Source organism: Kogia breviceps, chromosome 5 (assembly GCF_026419965.1).
Source record: "Kogia breviceps isolate mKogBre1 chromosome 5, mKogBre1 haplotype 1, whole genome shotgun sequence".
In the NCBI taxonomy this organism is placed as follows: Eukaryota; Metazoa; Chordata; class Mammalia; order Artiodactyla; family Physeteridae; genus Kogia; species Kogia breviceps.
In genome coordinates this window covers 131,014,818-131,033,976 of record NC_081314.1, presented here as the reverse complement: position 1 = coordinate 131,033,976, position 19,159 = coordinate 131,014,818, and the positions used below count along the sequence as shown (strand labels likewise).

General features: G+C 39.2%; 1 protein-coding gene across 4 annotated transcripts in view; it reads right to left on the bottom strand.

Moving 5' to 3' along the window:
* JAM2 (junctional adhesion molecule 2) overlaps positions 1–19,159 on the bottom strand; it is a 283,683-nt gene that overhangs the window by 263,659 nt on the left and 865 nt on the right. The window lies entirely within an intron of this gene.

The window sequence follows — 19,159 nt, the reverse complement described above, 5'->3', positions numbered from 1 at the left end:
AACCAATAAGAACTCTTAAAAAGGCAGTTTAGAATTAAAACATGTTCACAACTCCACATAATTTTATCATCACAGGCTAAGTCTGGTACATTTCCCCCATTAAAAAATATAAAACGTTAAATTATAAAGAACATCATCATTAAATCAAACCTCCTCCCTCATTTTACAAATAAGGAAAATAAGGCCCGAATAAAATTAAGCCGTTTTCTAAGGCCATATCATTACTAAGAGCAGAACTGACACAATCTTAGTTCCTTGGATCCCAAGCTCCATTTTATTTACATCATACTTTTTGCTTCTTTGTGAACAAATGTGACATTTATGGTTTAAAATATAAAGAGGTTCTTTGAACCATCCAGTAGAGACATTTCACATGGATATTTAACCTATAAATTCGATAATGTATCACTGTCAAATATACATTAGAAATATAATTCATCAAATTAATTTTAAAAGTGAAGGTGATTCTGGCCATCATCCCAGGCTGTTTGAACATGCCTCAGAGTCACCCTGTCAGGGAAAATGTAATGGGTATTCCTTCAGGTAAAAGATGGGAATCCACTGTCCTCTGGGAAAAAACATTACTATTCTACACACTCATTGGTAAGGTAACTTAGCTTTATTAAAAAAGTACCTCTGTGTCCCACTGCCAAAATTACTTGTCCTTTTTCTTCCTAATAATCAGAAAAAATGCATTTCTTCAGCTATTCTAGCCCATGTAATGCAAAAGGCTAGTTTTGACTGGTCTCATCATTCCGCAGAAGATTTGGGTGTCTCACCACTAAACATATAAAGAGTTGAATGTGTAAAATGGTACAGGCTAGAGAGATATGACTTGTTTGTTCAAATAATTAGGACTCTAAATATATAAATTCTGTTAGAGGGTTGTGATGCAATCTTGCTTGCACTCTAAAACCATGAAATAATAGAATGGAAGGTGAAGTGAAACTCTTTCCTCTATCAACATCTACATTCTCTTGCTCATGAATTCATGGCGCATTGGGGGAAAGTATTGAAAATAGCTTCTGACATAAAGTGTGCATAAGCTGCTGACACAGGCTCTAGGTTGCTTCCAAAGGCCTCTATCTCTTCCATTTTTTCCCCACCACCAGAGTCTTCTCTAGAGAATCTTTAGAGCTTTGGAGTCTTCAGGGTTCGAGGAACTATGGGAAATTAAATCATATAAAGAACTCATTTCGGGGACTTCTTTGGTGGCGCAGTGGTTAAGAATCCTCCTGCCAATGCAGGGGACACAGGTTCGACTCCTGGTCCTGGAAGATCCCACATGCCGCGGAGCAACTAACCCTGTGCGCCACAACTACTGAGCCCACGTGCCACAACTAGAGAAAGCCTGCTCGCAGCAACAAAGACCCAACGCAGCCATAAATAAATAAATAAATAGAAGAACTCATTTGGGACTTGACATTAAGTTATTAATGACATGGGTTTGAACATTAAATATTTTAGAAAGTATGAGCAATTTTGAAAGAGTTGATAATGTCAAATGCTGGATATGCCCTTACCCTATAAGAGGGCTGCAAGTGTTCTCTTTTGTTGTTTAGAAGAGCCAGAGGCTTGATAAGAAAGGCCTGATTGAGTCAGCCTCCATTAAATAAATGCAGGAGAAAAAATTTTAAATAATTAGGAATTTAATCAACTCACTTTTTTACATTCATCTTTTCTTGCCATCAGTCTATGAATATGACATGCACTCATCTAATGGGTCCTTTCACATTTTAGGGAATAAAATATTAAAGTCCCTTTCAAAATAAATGAACCGAAAGATCCACACTACATCATGAAGAAAAACGGCTGTTATGCAGTGGATTTACTAACAGATTTTGTTGTGTAACCCAGGATCGTGGAATTCCAGTTATTGGCAGGGTGTTCATTTGTTTGTCTGAAGGCATTTTATTACTGTGAAAGAGACAAACTAGATTGAAAAGGGGGTTATTTAAACAGAATGTGGGTTTCTTATATTGACTACCCTGGCTAAGGTGTGGAGTTTAAGAAAACAGACAATTCAGATATCTTTTTTTTTTTTTGCGGTACACGGGCCTATCACTGACGCGCAGGCCCGTGAGCCATGGCTCACAGGCCCAGCCGCCCCGAGGCATGTGGGATCTTCCCAGACCGGGGCACGAACCCGTGTCCCCTGCATTGGCAGGCAGACTCTCAACCACTGTGCCACCAGGAAAGCCCCCAGATATCTTATGTAGACTCACTTTGTTCTATTTATTTTCTCTTTAAAGCAGTAGACTCTAAGGTAGAATGTATAAGAAAACCCAGAGGGGTGAATAAAAATAGTAGAATTTCTATATATTTGTCACATTCTTCTCTTTATTTGTATTTATGGGTTTAAGTAGTTTTTTTACCATGAAAAATTTCCAAATAGACATAAAAAGTGGAGAAAACAGAACAATAACCCCCATATTTCATTATTTGGATTCAACAGTTATAAAGACTTTGCCACACTTATTTCATCTACCCCTTTTTGTTGTTGAGGAATTTTCAAGCAAATCATGTATATTAAAAAAATTTTCTTTATTAAATATTTAAGTAGGTATCAACTCAAATTGAAGACATATGTCTACAACTCCATTAGAACAACTAACAAAATTTAAAATAATTCCTTGGTATAATCTAATATCCAGCCCTAGCCCAATTTCCTTGATGTTTTATTTGAATCAGGATCCAAACCATGTCTCAACATTACATTTGCTTTGTAGGCTTTTTGTCTTGGTTTGTTCTAATCTAGAGCTAACCTGCTCTTTCCTCCCTTTTATTTTTTCCTTTCATGCCATTGACTTGTTGAAGAAACCTGGTCAGTTATTCTGTAGAAAAGCCCAGTTTCTGAGTTTGTGTGTGGCCTTGTGGGGTCATTTAATCTATGTATCTACTCTCCTTCAAAAAGAAGTTAGCTTGTCTAGAGGGTTGATTCAAGGAAAGGTCACCTTTTTTTTGAGGGATGGTCAAGAGTACTACATAGGGAATGTTATATGCTTCCTATTGTATCACTGAATGTTTGGTTGTCCCACTTTTAATGATGTTAAGACTAAATAGTGGTTTCAGGTGATAAACAGACTGATCCCTCCATTGTAAAGTTTCCCATCAACATTTTTTCTGTTTTTACCCATTAATAATCATATCCTAAGCCAATTACAAGTTGCAGGATAATGATAATTAGATTCTATTTTTTTTTATTATCTTTGCACATTTATTAGCTTGAATTCTATAAAGAAGAACTTTTCCTTGTCAATTAAGGATGTGGTTACATATGCAAACATAAAGGAAAGCAGGACCAAGCCTTATTGACTGCCAAATATCAGAGGAAGAAGAAACTGACTTAGTTCAGATGGTGACCAAAGGGTTGTAACTGTGTCTTTTTTTTAAATTGACTTTCTCTCTCTTTTTGGTATCTGCATAATTAATACATTAAAAAATATATTCAACATCTTTAAATCAATTGCATTCAATATTTTAAAAATATTTTTGGTTCTCAAATTGCCTCTAATTTGGCCAAAGGGAGCCCTTTTATGTTGATTCCTGTGTCTTTGAGACACAACCTCAGTAGCTCTGAGAGTTGTAACTTGCTTTCTGGTGCAACAAAATGTCCCACACTCATATATGCCCAACTCTAAACACGGAATCAGATGCTCCTCCAAAGATCCTGAGTCACTGTTAGTGTGGAATGGTATCTAGATCACAGTCTGTTTGTGATCATTTTTATGGGGTTGTAGAACAGATTATATTATTATTCCCAACTACTCATTCCCTTCCCACTTATTATCTCATGATTTCCAGGGCATTCTGGCAGCCAGAATACACTCCCCTACCCCAATTCCAGGTCTGGCCATGTGACGTGCTTTGACCAGTGGACATCCATCATGTTAAGTGGATGCTTTCAGAGCTGTTGCATGATTTAGCTCTGCCTCCTGCCTTTGCCCTTGGCCACAAGGACTGTCTCTTTCAAATAGGGGCAGCTCTTTCAGCCTGGGGCCTGGAATGAGACATGTAGAGCAGAGATTTTGCAGCTGACCTGGAGCCACCAAAATTGAAAAGCAGCAAAAATGATGCGTATAGTTGCAAACTACTGAGATTTGGGGGGTTTTTGTTACTTCATAAAAGCTGACTGATACAGGTTGTGATTTCATCTAGGCCTTTTTAGTGGACAGACACAGATAATGTGTCACTTTTTTTTTTCTTTCATTTAAAAAAATTTAAGTATAGTTGATTTATAATGTTAGTTAGTTTCAGGTATACAGCAAGGTGATTCAGTTACTGTATATATATATATATATACATATATATGTTTATGTATATATATATATATTCTTTTTCAGATTCTTGCATCTGAAAAAAGCATCATGAGTTCATAGTGATTTTTCAAATCAAATATAACATTATAGAGCTTTTACTTACCTTTTTAAGAAACATTATACATGTATCTCTTTTTTCCTACAATGAAAATCTCTATCTTTCTATATCGATATAATTACTGATTTGAATTGTCCTGTAATACAAAGTAGTTTCAAAAGAACAAAACCACTATTTTAAATTACTTTAGTTTACAAAGTATTTGTAGCTTTATTCATCCCTAAAGTATATCCTACTATTCAGGGGAATATTATTTTCTAAGCTCAGACTGGAGCTTCTTTCCTCTATGTGTTTATATCATTGATTTGATATATAGTAGGTTCATCTCTTTCCATCTGTTTTCAATTTTCACAGATGGATTCTTTAATGAATTTTATCTTTTAAATACAACCTTTAAGTTTTCAAAATCAAATCTGTGTAACAAGTTATTAAGAGAAATCTGTTCTATTCCTGTCCCTTCTACCCATTGTGAATAGTTTTCATTTAACTTCCCAGCATTTCTTTCTTACGAAAAATGTAGCATGTGAAGCTATACAGTTCTGTACCTTGCTTTTTTCACTTCCTATATCCATACATGGAGACTGCCCTCATTCCTTTTCATGACTACAGTGCACACCATTTTATTTATTCAGCCAACCCCCTACTGATGGGTATTTGATTGTTTTCAGTCTTTTTTTAAGAAATAATTTTGAAATAAATAATATTATGCATGAATCATGTCCTGTTTTATACAGCTCTGGAACAGGCTCCCAGTAGTGGGGTGGGTGAGTCAAAGGGTAGATATGTAATTCTTCTACACATTGCTGAATTCCACTCCAGAGCAGACACCTCATTACACAGCCCATCAAGAGTGTGTGAAAGTGCCTATTTCCATACAACCTCAGTAAAGGAACATGCAGATGAGTTCTGTGTTTTTGCTAATCTGGTAGGCAAGAGACGCTGTCTTTGTGAAGGTTTAATAATTTACATTTCAAGTTTTGTTGAGCAGAGCTTCATACTTAACAGTTGTTGTTTTTTTTTGTTTGTTTTTTTGGCTGCGCAGCTTGTGGGATCTTAGTTCCCTGACCAGGGATTGAACCCGGGAGGCTTGGCAGTGAAAGCGAGGAGTCCTATCACTAGACGGCCAGTGAATTCCCAAGAGCTTCATACTTTAAGAATCATCTGAATTTTTCTTCTGGGAACTCTCTGGGGTTTGCGTGTGTGTGTTTGTGTGTGTGTGTGTGTGGTGGCATGCCCATGTGCCATTTTTCTATTTTGTTCTTTATATTTTTATTCTCTTTCCATTTTTATGGGCTCTTCGTTATATCAGTGATAATACTCTTTGGTTGAGGATTAAACTGCAAATATATTTTCCCAGTTAGACATTTATCTTTTGATTTGTGTATAGTGTTTTATCTTTTTCATGCAGATGCTCTTTGGATATATAGTCCAATTCACAGAAGAACATACCATGCTTTGTTCTGTTTTGTTTCGTTTGTTTTGTTTTGGGGCAATGGTCTTATTTATTTGCTTACTTACTTACATTTAGATTCATTTGGACTTTATCCCTATGTACACTATCAGGTTCAGATCCAATTTACCTTAAATCACTGCACAACTGTTGCAACAATATTTAATAAGAATCCTCAATGGTTTGAGATGCTACCATTTTATATGTAGATAAATAAACAGATAGATAAATACAGACATATAGAAAGGGAGGTTTATATATATATATATATATATATTTTTTTTTTTTTTCGTTACGCGGGCCTCTCACTGCTGTGGCCTCTCCCGTTGCAGAGCACAGGCTCCGGACGTGCAGGCTCAGCGGCCATGGCTCACGGGCCCAGCCGCTCTGAGGCACGTGGGATCTTCCCGGACCGGGGCACGAACCCGTATCCCCTGCATCGGCAGGCGGATTCTCAATCCCTGTGCCACCAGGGAAGCCCCAGATCTCTATTTTTATCCCTATCTATCCTAAATTTATAAATAAACTTGGGCCAATTTCTGGACTTTATATTCTGTTCCATCAGTCTGTCTCTTCATGAACCAGTCCCACAGTGTTTTAATTACAGAGGCTTTATCAAATTCTGTAATATATGGCTACCACCACTTCATTTCTGCGCAAAGGTATTTGTGTTCGTTTATTTTCCAGCATCTAGTATAATATTTCTTTTATGTGTATTTTATAATTAATGTAATATATTGATACAAAAAATACATGTATATAATTTATAACCAAAAACTTATGTTTGGGCATATGCTCTTTAAAAAAAAAAAAGTAGAATATGGAATCAAAAAAAGTTTGAGGACCAGTGCTACAGACAGTGATTTTTGAATATTCCAGCATCCTCAGACAGACTTTTGGGGGGAGTAGCACAACAGAGCTGAGATTCTTAAGATGCATCTAATCTTGGCATTTGCCTAATGCTGAATTATGTGATGGTACCCTTGGACTGAGATATGAGTCACTGGGATTCTGAGGAAACTTTTTCAGTGCTAATGAGGAGATCCCACAAGAAAATGTTACTGGACAAGAATGCCTAGGAAAACCATCTTCGGTTTGGAAATAAAGATCACTTTATCAGGCCCTGTCCTCTCATCTTTCTTAATAAACGTTTGACTATTGTGGGACATGAATTGCTATAATATCAACTAAGTGGCAAAGGGGAAAATCTGGAATCCCTTGTTCCAGAGAGTACTTTAAAAACTCTGTGGGAATTCCCTAGCGGTCCAGTGGTCAGGACTCTACGCTCTCATTGCAAAAGGCCTGAGTTCAATCCCTGGTCGGGGAACTAAAAAAATTCCACAAGTTGCGAGGTGCAGAAAACAAAACCAACCAACCAAACAAACAAACAAAAAAACCTCGGTAACATCCTATGTTGTGTTTTATCTCAGGCAATTTGTGAGGAGGTATTGTTTAATTCATCTGAGTTTATAATCAATGTTTGTCAATTCAAGAGAAGCTTATGTGTTTTGACGATACAAGGAGGCATCCAGCAATCGGCACCTGTTTAAGGCAGATCTGTCTCTATACTTCCTAGTAACTCTAAGGAGGTCTCAGTTAACAAGCAAGGAGGAAGTTCGAGGAGCAGTAAAATCATACATTCATTAAGGACTATGAATTTTACATGTCTCCTGGGATTTTTTTTTTTTTTTTTTTGCGGTATGCGGGCCTCTCACTGTTGTGGCCTCTCCTGTTGCGGAGCCCAGCCACTCCGTGGCATGTGGGATCCTCCCGGGCCGGGGCACGAACCCGTGTCCCCTGCATCGGCAGGCGGACTCTCAACCACTGCGCCACCAGGGAAGCCCTCCTGGGATTTTTATTACAAAAAGTTACGTTATTTTATGAAGCTAAGAGGCAAATAAACAAACATTTAAACTCCAGGTTACTTACTTTTATTTAACTAATTATTAAAGAATCGCTATGTGCCAAGCACCACACTAGGTGCTGGGGACACAAAGATGTTTTGTCTCTGCCCTCAGCGAACTCATAATCCAGATGCACGTGTAAAATGATAACTGTACAGCCCAATAAGTGCCGTAAGAAAACCAGGAACATGCCAAGAGCACCAGAATTATAATAAGCAGTAGACTTTGGCTTTGAAAAATGGATGACTTGGAAAGATCTAAAAGAAGAGGTAAGGGATTTTGGACTTAGACCTTCAGAGAGGACTTGCGTTTGGCAACGAACAAGGATGACAACAACAGTAGAAGAGATGGAGGCTGGGAGGAGAAACATTGTATCTAGATAAAATGGCATAGAGGTTCACTCCCTTACACACACACACACACACACACACACACACACACACGGGGCACAACCACAAAAGAACCTGACTTCTTCTGGGACCAAAAGCATTATACGGGGTCATAGTACAATGATACCATAGCTCCAATCAGTTTATGTAAAACTTTTATATATTTAATGGCAAGCCCACTGTGTTTAGATTATTGGATTAAATAATAATAACCAGTAATTAAATTATTGGATTGAATAGATCAGTGTTTATTTATACTTGAGTCATTGTTTATTTCATTATGTCCATTCTACCTCTGATTCGAATCCATTCCTATTTTAAAGTGACTCTAGAGCATTTTTTTAAAACATAAACACTATTCTCTATTTTCAAATTTAGCACTTTCCCAGTAGCTCAATGTGTTCCAATTTTATGTGTGGTCATTACTTCTTTCCTCTCCTTTAAAAATAGCAGCAGCTTGCACTTGTCTGTAAATCCTAGCTGGTGCTGGTGTCTCTGTCCTCTCTGGCCCTTACTCTCTTCTCCTTTGGAATTTTTCACTGGGTCTAGGTTGGAATTTTTCTCTTTCTAGTTTTGATCACTGGTTTGGGAGTTTATTTCCCTCTGTTTTGTTATAGCACTTGGTTTCACTACTTATATTTAGTGGTTTTAACTAGAAGATAGTCCCTGCTGCATCTTGGCATAGGGTTTTAAAAAGGCTACTTCAAGATGTTATCATGAGTCCTGTTTGGCGACCCAGCTTTGGGTTGTGGCTTTAGTTACTGGTAAAAATAGATACTTTGTAGGAAAGCACAGAATATTATACACAATATGATTTGATCTGTTGGAAGGTGCAGAACATTAAGCACAGTAATTTTGATTTTTATTTTTAAAGAAACTATACAGGTATGCTCATATATGCTGGAACTACATTCCCCCCACCACGATTTTTCTGGAATCACATGCAAGAAACTTAAGAGTGGGCTACTTCATTGATGAGGAAGTGGAGAAAAGGGAACCCTTCTACACTATTGGTAGGAATGTAAATTAGTGCAACCACTGTGAAAAACAGCATGGGGGTTCCTCAAAAAACTAAAAACAGAGCTACCATATGATGCAGCAATTCCATTTCAGGGCATATATCTGAAGAAAACAAAAACACTAATTCAAAAAGATACATGCACCCCAATGTTCATAGCAGCATTATTTACAGTAGTCAAGATATAGAAGCAACCTAAGTGCCTATCAACAGATGAATGGATAAAGAAGATGTCTCATACACACACACACACACACACACACACACACACACACACACACACACACTGCAATATTACTCAGCCGTAAAAAGAGAATGAAAATTTGACATTTGCAACAACATGGGTGGACTTGGAGGGTATTATGCTTAGTGAAATAAATGAGAGAAAGACAAATACTGTATAATATCACTTATATGTGGAATCTAAAAAATAAAACAAACTAGTGAATATAACAAAAAAGAAACAGACTCACAGGTATAGAGAACGAACTAGTGGTTACGAGTGGAGGTTGTGAGGGAAAGGGACAACAGGGGTAGGAGATTAAGAGGTACAACCTACTATGCATAAGATAAACAAGCTACAAGGATATATTGTACAGCACAGGGAATATAGCCAATATCGTATAATAACTATAAAAGGAGTATAACCTTTAAAAATTGTGAATGTCGTATATCTGAAACTTACATAATATTGTACATCAACTATACCTCAATTAAACAATCAGATTAAAAGAGTGGGAGTGGAATAAAAATCGGGAGGACTGTAAAGGAGACAGTTCTCATTTGATAACTTTTCTGGGATGTTCGAATTCACCATTATACATAAATTATGCTAGTTGAACATGTAAGTAGATGCATTTAACAGTGAACTATTTTTGTCTTTGATCATGTCCATCATAAAGTATTGAGCAAGTTTTCACAGTGTGAGAAAAGCTAAAGCTGAAAACAGCAGGTGACTGTTTTGACAAGATGTGAGCCAGCAAACCGGAAACACCTTGCATAAAGGAGAGAGACCAGCTAGGCTTCTTCACAATGTACAAATATAAAGACAAATTTGTCCCCAAATGTCCCTGTGAGGCATTTTGAAAACTAAAACAAAATAGAAAATCCAACGAAACAAATAAAATCTTGAGTCCAATGACATGAGAGAGAGAGAGAGAGAAAGACAAGACTCTTTAGTTAAGGACTAAAACTCATGTCAGTTAAGCTCACAAGGATTCTTGCTCAGGGCTTATGGAGCCCAGACAGTGGAAAGCTAAGAGAGTAGCTCTTTTTCTTTTTTTAAATCATTCAAGAGCACTTTATTTACTCACATAGAGTCCCCTCTTGTACGTTTCCCCACTTCCAGTTTCTAGAAGGAAATATTTGACATTTTTCTCCACAAAGTTTCTTTCCCAGTGGGCTGTTAGCAATGTCAACAACAACAGTAGGAGATCCTCTGAAGATCTGGAGAACGCAGTTGAACAGGCATAATGACCCCTTTACTTAGAGTGAAATGAAGTGTTTACCTCTATTTTCAACAGTTTTAGAGTATTTCTGGGACGAAAATTACGGTTTAATCAATACTCGTCGAATTCTGTCCCTTAGAACATTATACAGTTCTGTGGTTGTACTTTGGGAACCGTTCAAAATTGTTTCCGAAAAATATATTTTTTAAATTATTATTTTTTTATTGAAGTATAGTTGACCTACAATGTTGTGTTAGTTTCAGGTGTACAGCAAAGTATATATATATATATATATATATATGTATTCTTTTTCAGATTCTTTTCCACTATAGGTTATTATAAGATATTGAATATAGTTCCCTGTGCTACATGGTAAGTCCTTGTTGTTTATCTATTTTATATATAGTAGTGTGAATCTATTAATCCCAAACTCCTAATTTATCCCTCCCCACCCTTCCTTTTTAGTAACCATAAGTTTTTTTTCTATGTCTGTAAGTCTATTTCTGTTTTGGAAATAAGTTCATTTTAGATTCCACATATAAGTGATATTATATGCTATTTATATTTCTCTGTCTGACTTACTGCATTATTTCATTCTTTTTACAGCTGAGTAATATTCCACTGTATATATCTACCACATCTTCTTTATCCATTCATCTGTCAATAGACATTTAGGTTGCTTCCATGTCTTGGCTATTGTAAATAGAGCTGCAATGAACACTGGGGTGCCTGTATCTTTTCAAATTAGAGTTTTTGTCTTTTCCGGATCTGTGCTCAGGAATGGGATTGCTGGATCATATGGTAAGTCTATTTTTAGTTTTTTAAGGAACCTCCATACTGTTTCCATAGTGACTGCACCAATTTACATTCCCATCAACAGTGTAGGAGGGTTCCCTTTAAGAGAGCAGCTCTTGGGCTCCCCTGGTGGCACAGTGGTTGAGAGTCCGCCTGCCGATGCAGGGGACACGGGTTCGTACCCCAGTCCGGGAGGATCCCACATGCTGCGGAGCGGCTGGGCCCGTGAGCTGTGGTCGCTGAGCCTGCGCGTCCGGAGCCTGTGCTCCGCAAAGGGAGAGGCCACAGCGGTGAGAGGCCCGCGTACCGCAAAAAAAAAAAAGAAAAAAGAGAGCAGCTCTTGACCTACATCACAGGACTAGGTCCAGGACAGTGTTTTGCTTCTCTCCTCGTAAAACATAAGAACAATTCAAACTGCAGAACACTGCTGACCCACTCATTGGTTTGAAGATCCTGTGGGCCTGTCAGCAGGCGTTCATTTGAGCACACATCTTCTCCCCTTCCCCCTCCCCCTCCCCCTCCCCCTCCCCCTCCCCCTCCCCCTCCCCCTCCCCCTCCCCCTCCCCCTCCCCCTCCCCCTCTCTCTCTCTCACGCACACACTCATACCCTTAGTAACATAGAAGGCTACTCTTCTTCCCATCACAAGTAATCAAATCACCCTCCAAAGGGTGGCAACTTGGTGAAACTCTAAAAACACTTCAAACAATACTGATGGAAGACAAACTCAGGTATTGGAAAAGAGAACAACACTGAAAGAAGAGAAATAGTAACCCAAAGAGCTACTGTTTTACGTTTATATGCTGGGAACTGAACAGGAAGTTGGAAACACCTGCAGTATACATGATTTTTTTAAAAATTCCTTAAAATTCCTTAAAAACCAAAGAACAATTTTTCTCAAATCCCTGATGAATTAACTACATTTCAAATAATAAAACCATTTTCTGTGGGTATATGTATATGTTTAATGATACCCATTTGTGTATGTATATATTTCAGTAAACTATATAAAAGACATACTTAGGAAGTCATTGCCTGGACCACTCCAATCGCTGGTCTCCCCACTTCCAACTTCCCACTTACCTATTCTGCCCATTCTCTACCCTCCATCCACTGCGTTCTCTTTTTGAAATGCAAATCCGACTAATATTCAGTGTTTAAAAGCCTTCAATGGCTTCTCCTTACTTTAGGATAAATTCCAAATCCTAATTGTGTCTCCCAAAGCCCTCCACCGCCTGGCTGCCGCCTCTCACCCCCCCCCCCCTGCTCTCCATACTCTGGCCTTAAAGAACTTATTTTATTCCTTCATCCTCTTGCTGAACGATCTCCCCCAACGACATCTGTGCATGCTGTTGACGCCATCAGAAATGGTCTCCCTCATCTTCTTTACCTGGTTACAGGTATAATCTTTTCATGGATAGATACAGATGTATGTGTGTGTATTTTGTAATAAAACTTTAAAAAACACATTCTAAAAAAATTCTCATTTTAAAGTTTTTAATCTAACATTTTAGTTATTTTATTTTATTTTACTTTTTGGCCATGCTGCACGGCTTGTGAGATCTTAATTCCTGACCAGGGATTGAACCAGTGCCCACTGCAGTGGAAGCGTGGAGTCTTAACCATTAGACCGTCAGGAAATTCCCTAAAAATTTTTTTATGCATTCTTTTTTGTTTTCTTTTGTTTTGGGTTTTTTTTAAATTTATTTATTTATTTTTGGCTATGTTGGGTCTTCATTTCTGTGCAAGGGCTTTCTCTAGTTGTGGCAAGCGGGGGCCACTCTTCATCGCCGTGCATGGGCCTCTCACTATCGCGGCCTCTCTTGTTGCGGAGCACAGGCTCCGGACGCGCAGGCTCAGCGGCCATGGCTCACGGGCCCAGCCGCTCCGCCACATGTGGGATCTTCCCGGACTGGGGCACGAACCCGTGTCCCCTGCATTAGAAGGCAGATTCTCAACCACTGTGCCACCAGGGAAGCCCCTAAAATAAACTCTTAAAATAATAAAAGTAAATAAAACAGGCTGTTTAAACTAGTACAGTACTTATGAAACAGCCTGTTCTTTGTCTATGACTCAAAAATGTCAGAAATCCATTTTAAGTGATAATATGAATGTTTAACTTCATTGCCCCCAAATTTTAACAATAATAACAGTAACAGTTTTTTAAGTGCTTTATACATGTGAACACATTTCCTTCTCCCTAAACCTCTATGAGGTAAGTACTGTTATTGGGATTATCACCATTACAGATGGGTCAACTAACACACACAAAAGTCAAATAACTTGTACAAGGTCACAGAGCTAGTAAGCGAGCAGAGTTCAGCATCAGAGTACGTGCTCTTTACCACTATACTATGCCAGCTGAAATACAGCTCAAAAAATGCAAATCTATAACACTATGAAGTATAATTTAAAGGGAAGAGTTATGGTTGCTCCACAGGCTCTAGAATGTTCTTGGCCACAACACTGATTACACACATCCTAATTTTGGTTGCTGTGGTAGGCAAAATAATGGTCCCCCCCCCAAGGTGTCCACATCCTAATTCCAGGAACCTATAAATATGTTACCTTACATGGTAAATAGGAAATAAGGTTGTAGATGGAATTAAAGTCGCTAACCAGATGATCTTGAGATGAGTAGATTATTCTGGATTACCCAGGTGGGCCTGATGTAATTTTAAGGGTCCCTATAAGTGGAAGACAGAGGCAGAAGAGAGAGAACCAGAGATATGGCAGCCTGGCATTGCTGGCTTTGCATCTGGAAGAATGGGGCCATGGCTGGCCTCTAGAAGCTGGAAAACACATGGAAACAGATTCTCCCCTAGACTCTCCAGAAGGAACACTGCCCTTCCCATACCTCGATTTTAGCCCAGTGAGACCTATTTCACACTTCTGATCTCTAGAAATTTAAGATAATAAATTTGTGCTGCATTAAATTTATCGTAATTTGTTACTGCAACAATAGGAAACGAATACAGTTGGGCTTATTTTGTCTGAGTTCTGACCTCAGTAACACCTTCTAAGAAAGTGGTGCCCAGTTTTGAGTTTTCTTTTTCTTCTTTTGCCAAAGAAAGCACTTGACCCAGATTATGACTCACCCTCATCTTCCTCGGAACATCAATCTGGGGGGCTTCCCTGGTGGCGCAGTGGTTAAGAATCCGCCTGCCAGTGCAGGGGACAGGGATTCGAGCCCTGGTCCGAGAAAATCCCACATGCCGTGGAGCAACTAAGCCCGTGCAACACAACTACTAAGCCTGCGCTCTAGAGCCCACAAGCCACAACTACTGAAGCCCGTGTGCCTAGAGCCCATGCTCCGCAACAAGAGACGCCACTGCAGGGAGAAGCCCGCGCATCGCAACGAGGAGTAGCCCTCACTCACCGCAACTAGAGAAAGCCCGCGTGCAGCAACAGAGACCCATCCAAAAATAAAATAAATAAATTTATTTTAAAAAAAACATCAATCTGGAGATACAGGTGGCCTGGAGTATCGGCTCAGCAGTGGTGTCACTACATTGTTATGGGATGTAAAGAAATGTTATTTTAAACAATGGCTTTTACAGATTTCTGCTGGTCTGACTTTAACACAGTGGCTCTTGCCTCTATGGTCTAATACATCTTCTCCACCAAAGAGGCCCACTGGAGGAAGACAGTGTGATAGAAACCACGGGCAGAGCAAATGTGTGTAAATTCACACGGGCTTCTCTCATTGAACTACTCATGTGGAGGGGTCAATGAGGGTCCTCAGCCATGGGGAACTCACTGTTCTCTTTACGCTGATACTTTTGCTTTTGACATCTTCCTTTTTCATGTCATGTCTGTTACTGTCTTAAACTGATTATCAGGACTACCAGCAAGCACAATTTGACCTTTGCATTAATCTTGACTATGTCAAGATGGAACCAGTTCTCTTCAGCAAGTTGAATATGACGCTTTGCTCTTAATAATGTTGACAGAGGGCAGAATTTTCCTGGCACCTGTTTCCTGGAGTGCTGTTTTGGGTCAATTCCATCATAGAGGCAGAACTTTGTAATTTTGCAGAAGATCCAAACCTCTCTCCCCCTCCACGGTCCTTGTCAGTTGATGAGAGATTACAAACGCAGGCCGAGTTCCCTGGCTTGGGTTCCCTGGCCGAGTTCCCTGGCAGCTTGGGTCCCTGAGGACCAGCTGCCACCAGCTGTGTATTGCCAAGAGCAGCACACTGCTCTCGTTCCCATCCAACTCCTTTTCTTACGTGTTACCTCAGAGAAATCTGACATCTCACCTATGTAGAATAAGTTAGGGCTTCATGATTTATAATACAATCATTAACTCTACCCATACATTTCTTCCACCCACTCCACCTTCTCCCCTTCCCCTTCGACAGGTGTATATTATTTACCCATACTATTAACCAAGCACTTCGCTCAGCGCTGGACATACAGTAGTGAGCAAACATCAAGAAATTTCTTCCCACATGGAGCTTCTATTTTAGTGGGAAAGAAAGATATAATTCAACTAAACACACAAATAAATGTCCATCTATCAACAGGTACACTGAAATCATAATTTAAATAACAGCAACAACAACAAAAAGCAATCCTCCTGACTACCAAAAAGAAACAAAGAATATTGACAGATAGAAGTAAAAGGAAAGAATGGGAATGAGCATGATATTATACACATTAGGATTGAGACAAAAGAGCGCTACAGTTGTATTTGGGATGAATATCAAGAAGATGAGTATATAAGTAGAGCATAAGGAATCCACTGTCTTTTCTTGAATGAAGATGGCAAAAAGAGTTAAGTGCTCAGAAAAATGAGAGGAGTGAAGGCCAGCTATCTAATGCAACAAAGTCTCTGATCTTCAAATCCCGGTTCCACCTCTTTCCAGCCTAGATAAGTGAGCTTAGACAAGTAACTTAGCTTTCCTGAGCCTTAGGGTCCCTACCTGTAAGTTGAAGATACATTCTATCTCATGCATTTGTTGAGAACTTAAAAAGAGAAAACATACAGGAAAGTCCTAGGAACAGTGTGATACATAGGTAAGCCTCCAGTACAGTTTTTGGATCTGAACGTGAAACCTGAGTGGATAAATCACAAATAGAACGGTGGAGTGAAAACTTAGCCTCGAAGAACGTTCTTGTTTTTTCAACAACACCCTAAAAGCAATGAATGTACCTAGTGCCAGATCTTGGTTTCTAATACCATTCTCCAATCAAAGGAACCAGGGCTCCTTGGAGCAGTGGCTGATTCTGGAACTGGAGCAGAAAATGTACAGGATCAGCCTGGAGCATTTTGTGGGACCAGAAAGTAAGGAAGTGCTAAAAACAAACAAACACACACACATATATACACAATGATGGGCGGATGTCAAAGGGACACAGGAACCAATTTTAAGAACTCCCAATGGCCAAAGCTGGACAATCTAAAATAAATAAAATAGTATTGGACTGTAATCCAGAGTGCAAAATAAATATTGATGAGCTTATACTGATATAAAAAAACCAGATGAATGAATGAATGGAGTGGGGGGAGAGACATCTCTCAAGCAGAGAAATTCCAAGTAATTTATGGAGCTACTCCACTCTCAAGGAGGTACAGTATAACTCTTCTTCCTTAAGTGTGGGTTGTACATAGTGATTTCCTTCCAAAAAATACAGTATGGAAAGTGGGGGGGAAGGTAACCCATGGAGATACCTGGCATACACTACCCGACCAGGTGATAAAGGTTAATATCAACAGTGATAAGTTATGGTCACAGTATGTACCCTTGATATGATGTGATGAAAATGATACTTTACCTCGGAGATCTCCCTCCAAAAAAAACCATAAACCCAGTCCAGTCATGAGAAAAATATCAGAGGAATACCAATTGAGGGACATTCTACAAAATATTTCGCCAATACACCTCAAACCTGTCACGGTAATAACAAAACAAGGGAAGTCTGAGAAACTGTCACAGCTAAGAGGAGCCTAAGGATACACACAGGCTTACTAAATGTACTGTGGTGTCCTGGATGGGATCCTGGCGCAGAAAAGAACATCAGGGAAGAATGAAGGAAATCTGAATAAACTATGGACTTCAGTTAATAATAATGTATCAGTATTGGTTCCTTAATTGTGACAAATGTGTCACACTAATGTAAAATATTAATAATAGGGGAAAGTGGAGGTGGTGTATATGAGAACTCTATACCATCTTTGCAATTTTTCTTTAAGTCTAAGCTGTTATAAAATTTAAAAAAATTTAAAAAGCAAATAAAACATTCTTGCAATACCAGGCCTTTTGGTATCCCAGGAACAATACAGAAAAGATCCCTTCACACTTCAAAATTAATTCCCTGTAGGAGTCAGGGTTAGGAGGGCCAAAGTGTTAGCTTTACCCAAAGCTTGAAAAAGCGCTTATTCTGCCTATTCATACAAGCCTGTGTTTGCCTCTGGGTTATTCTTGGCTACAGTTTCAAACTTAGGGTGTATTGTTTCTATTTTGATTACTGTATAGGGATACCAGAGTAAAATAATTTTCTCTGTTTTTAATTAGTGATGATTCTACACTGAAGTCAGTCCTTTTTATTTCAAATTTAAGACTGTCAGTGAAATACATAACTTTCCCAGTAGTTTTGTTACAATTCCTCCAGTCTGCCTCTTTGTTTGTTGCCTTTTAGCATTAGTGATTTTTTGGTCGGTGTGTTCAACATGATACCAATTGATATGTCAAAATTGCGTAATGGTTTTTATTGTGAAGCCTTGACTTCTTGGTTTGATTTCCTATAATATAGGTCAGCACATGCCCCCTTCACTGAGACAACTTGCACCTTCTTTCCCCACTCAGGGACAAAAACTCACACCACGCTGAGCTGAGATATACTCACTTAGGCAATGAGAGCTCGAGAAAAAGTCATTGTTTTACGCTATCAGACAAGGAACCTGTAGGTTATTTTAAGTATTATATTACCAGAACTTGAATAGCAACAATAATGCACTCTATTAAAAATAAATAAAAGGAAAGTAAAAAGAAAAAAGGGAAAAAGGAAAGAAAAAGGAAAACTTCGTTTCTTAAGTGCGCTAAAGATCTATTGTAATCTCCATTTTTCTAAAAAGTTAACGCGAGGAAAACAAAATAATAGGAAACATTCCCAGGAGTTTAAATCTTACGAGCCCTGAAATCCTGTTCAGAACCATCCCGTGAAGTTGGCTTTGGGACGTCTCCCGCTACTGCATCAGAGCTTCTGTATCTTTCTAACAATGATCCCGTTGGACGTCCCCTGAGGACACAGCAGCTGGCTGGAGCGCCCAGACCAGACTCCTTCTAACTGAATGTAGATGTGCAGGTGGAGAGGATACAAGTAATTCTGGCTCGGCAGCCAGGAATTCCCTCCCACCCCGCGTCCCAAAAGTGCACTGCATATTAGCGGCACAACTTGGACCCTCAAAAGCCAAGAAAATTCTAATAGTGCCTCCTGCTCTAGTGCTAAGAGTGTGGCCGGCGCCTGCCTCCGAGTGATGCCATCTTGGGATCTTAGCATCTTTTAAGGAGTTAGTAGTGAGTTTTGCATTCTATTCACGTCTCCGTGTCTTTGAAAACTTAACCCAACTTTGCAAGAAGATGAGAACCTGCTGGTGTGGACCCTCAACTTTGTCTAACTAGAACTGACAAAATCAGATGCGATTTACACTAAACCGAAGACCTCCGGACCCCCGCCGCAGACGGCACCCCCGAATTCTGGGCTCGCTGGGTGTCAAGTCAGCTGCCCCGCGGCAGACCTTCCGTCCGGGGCCCCAGAGAAAGCCCTCCGTCAGC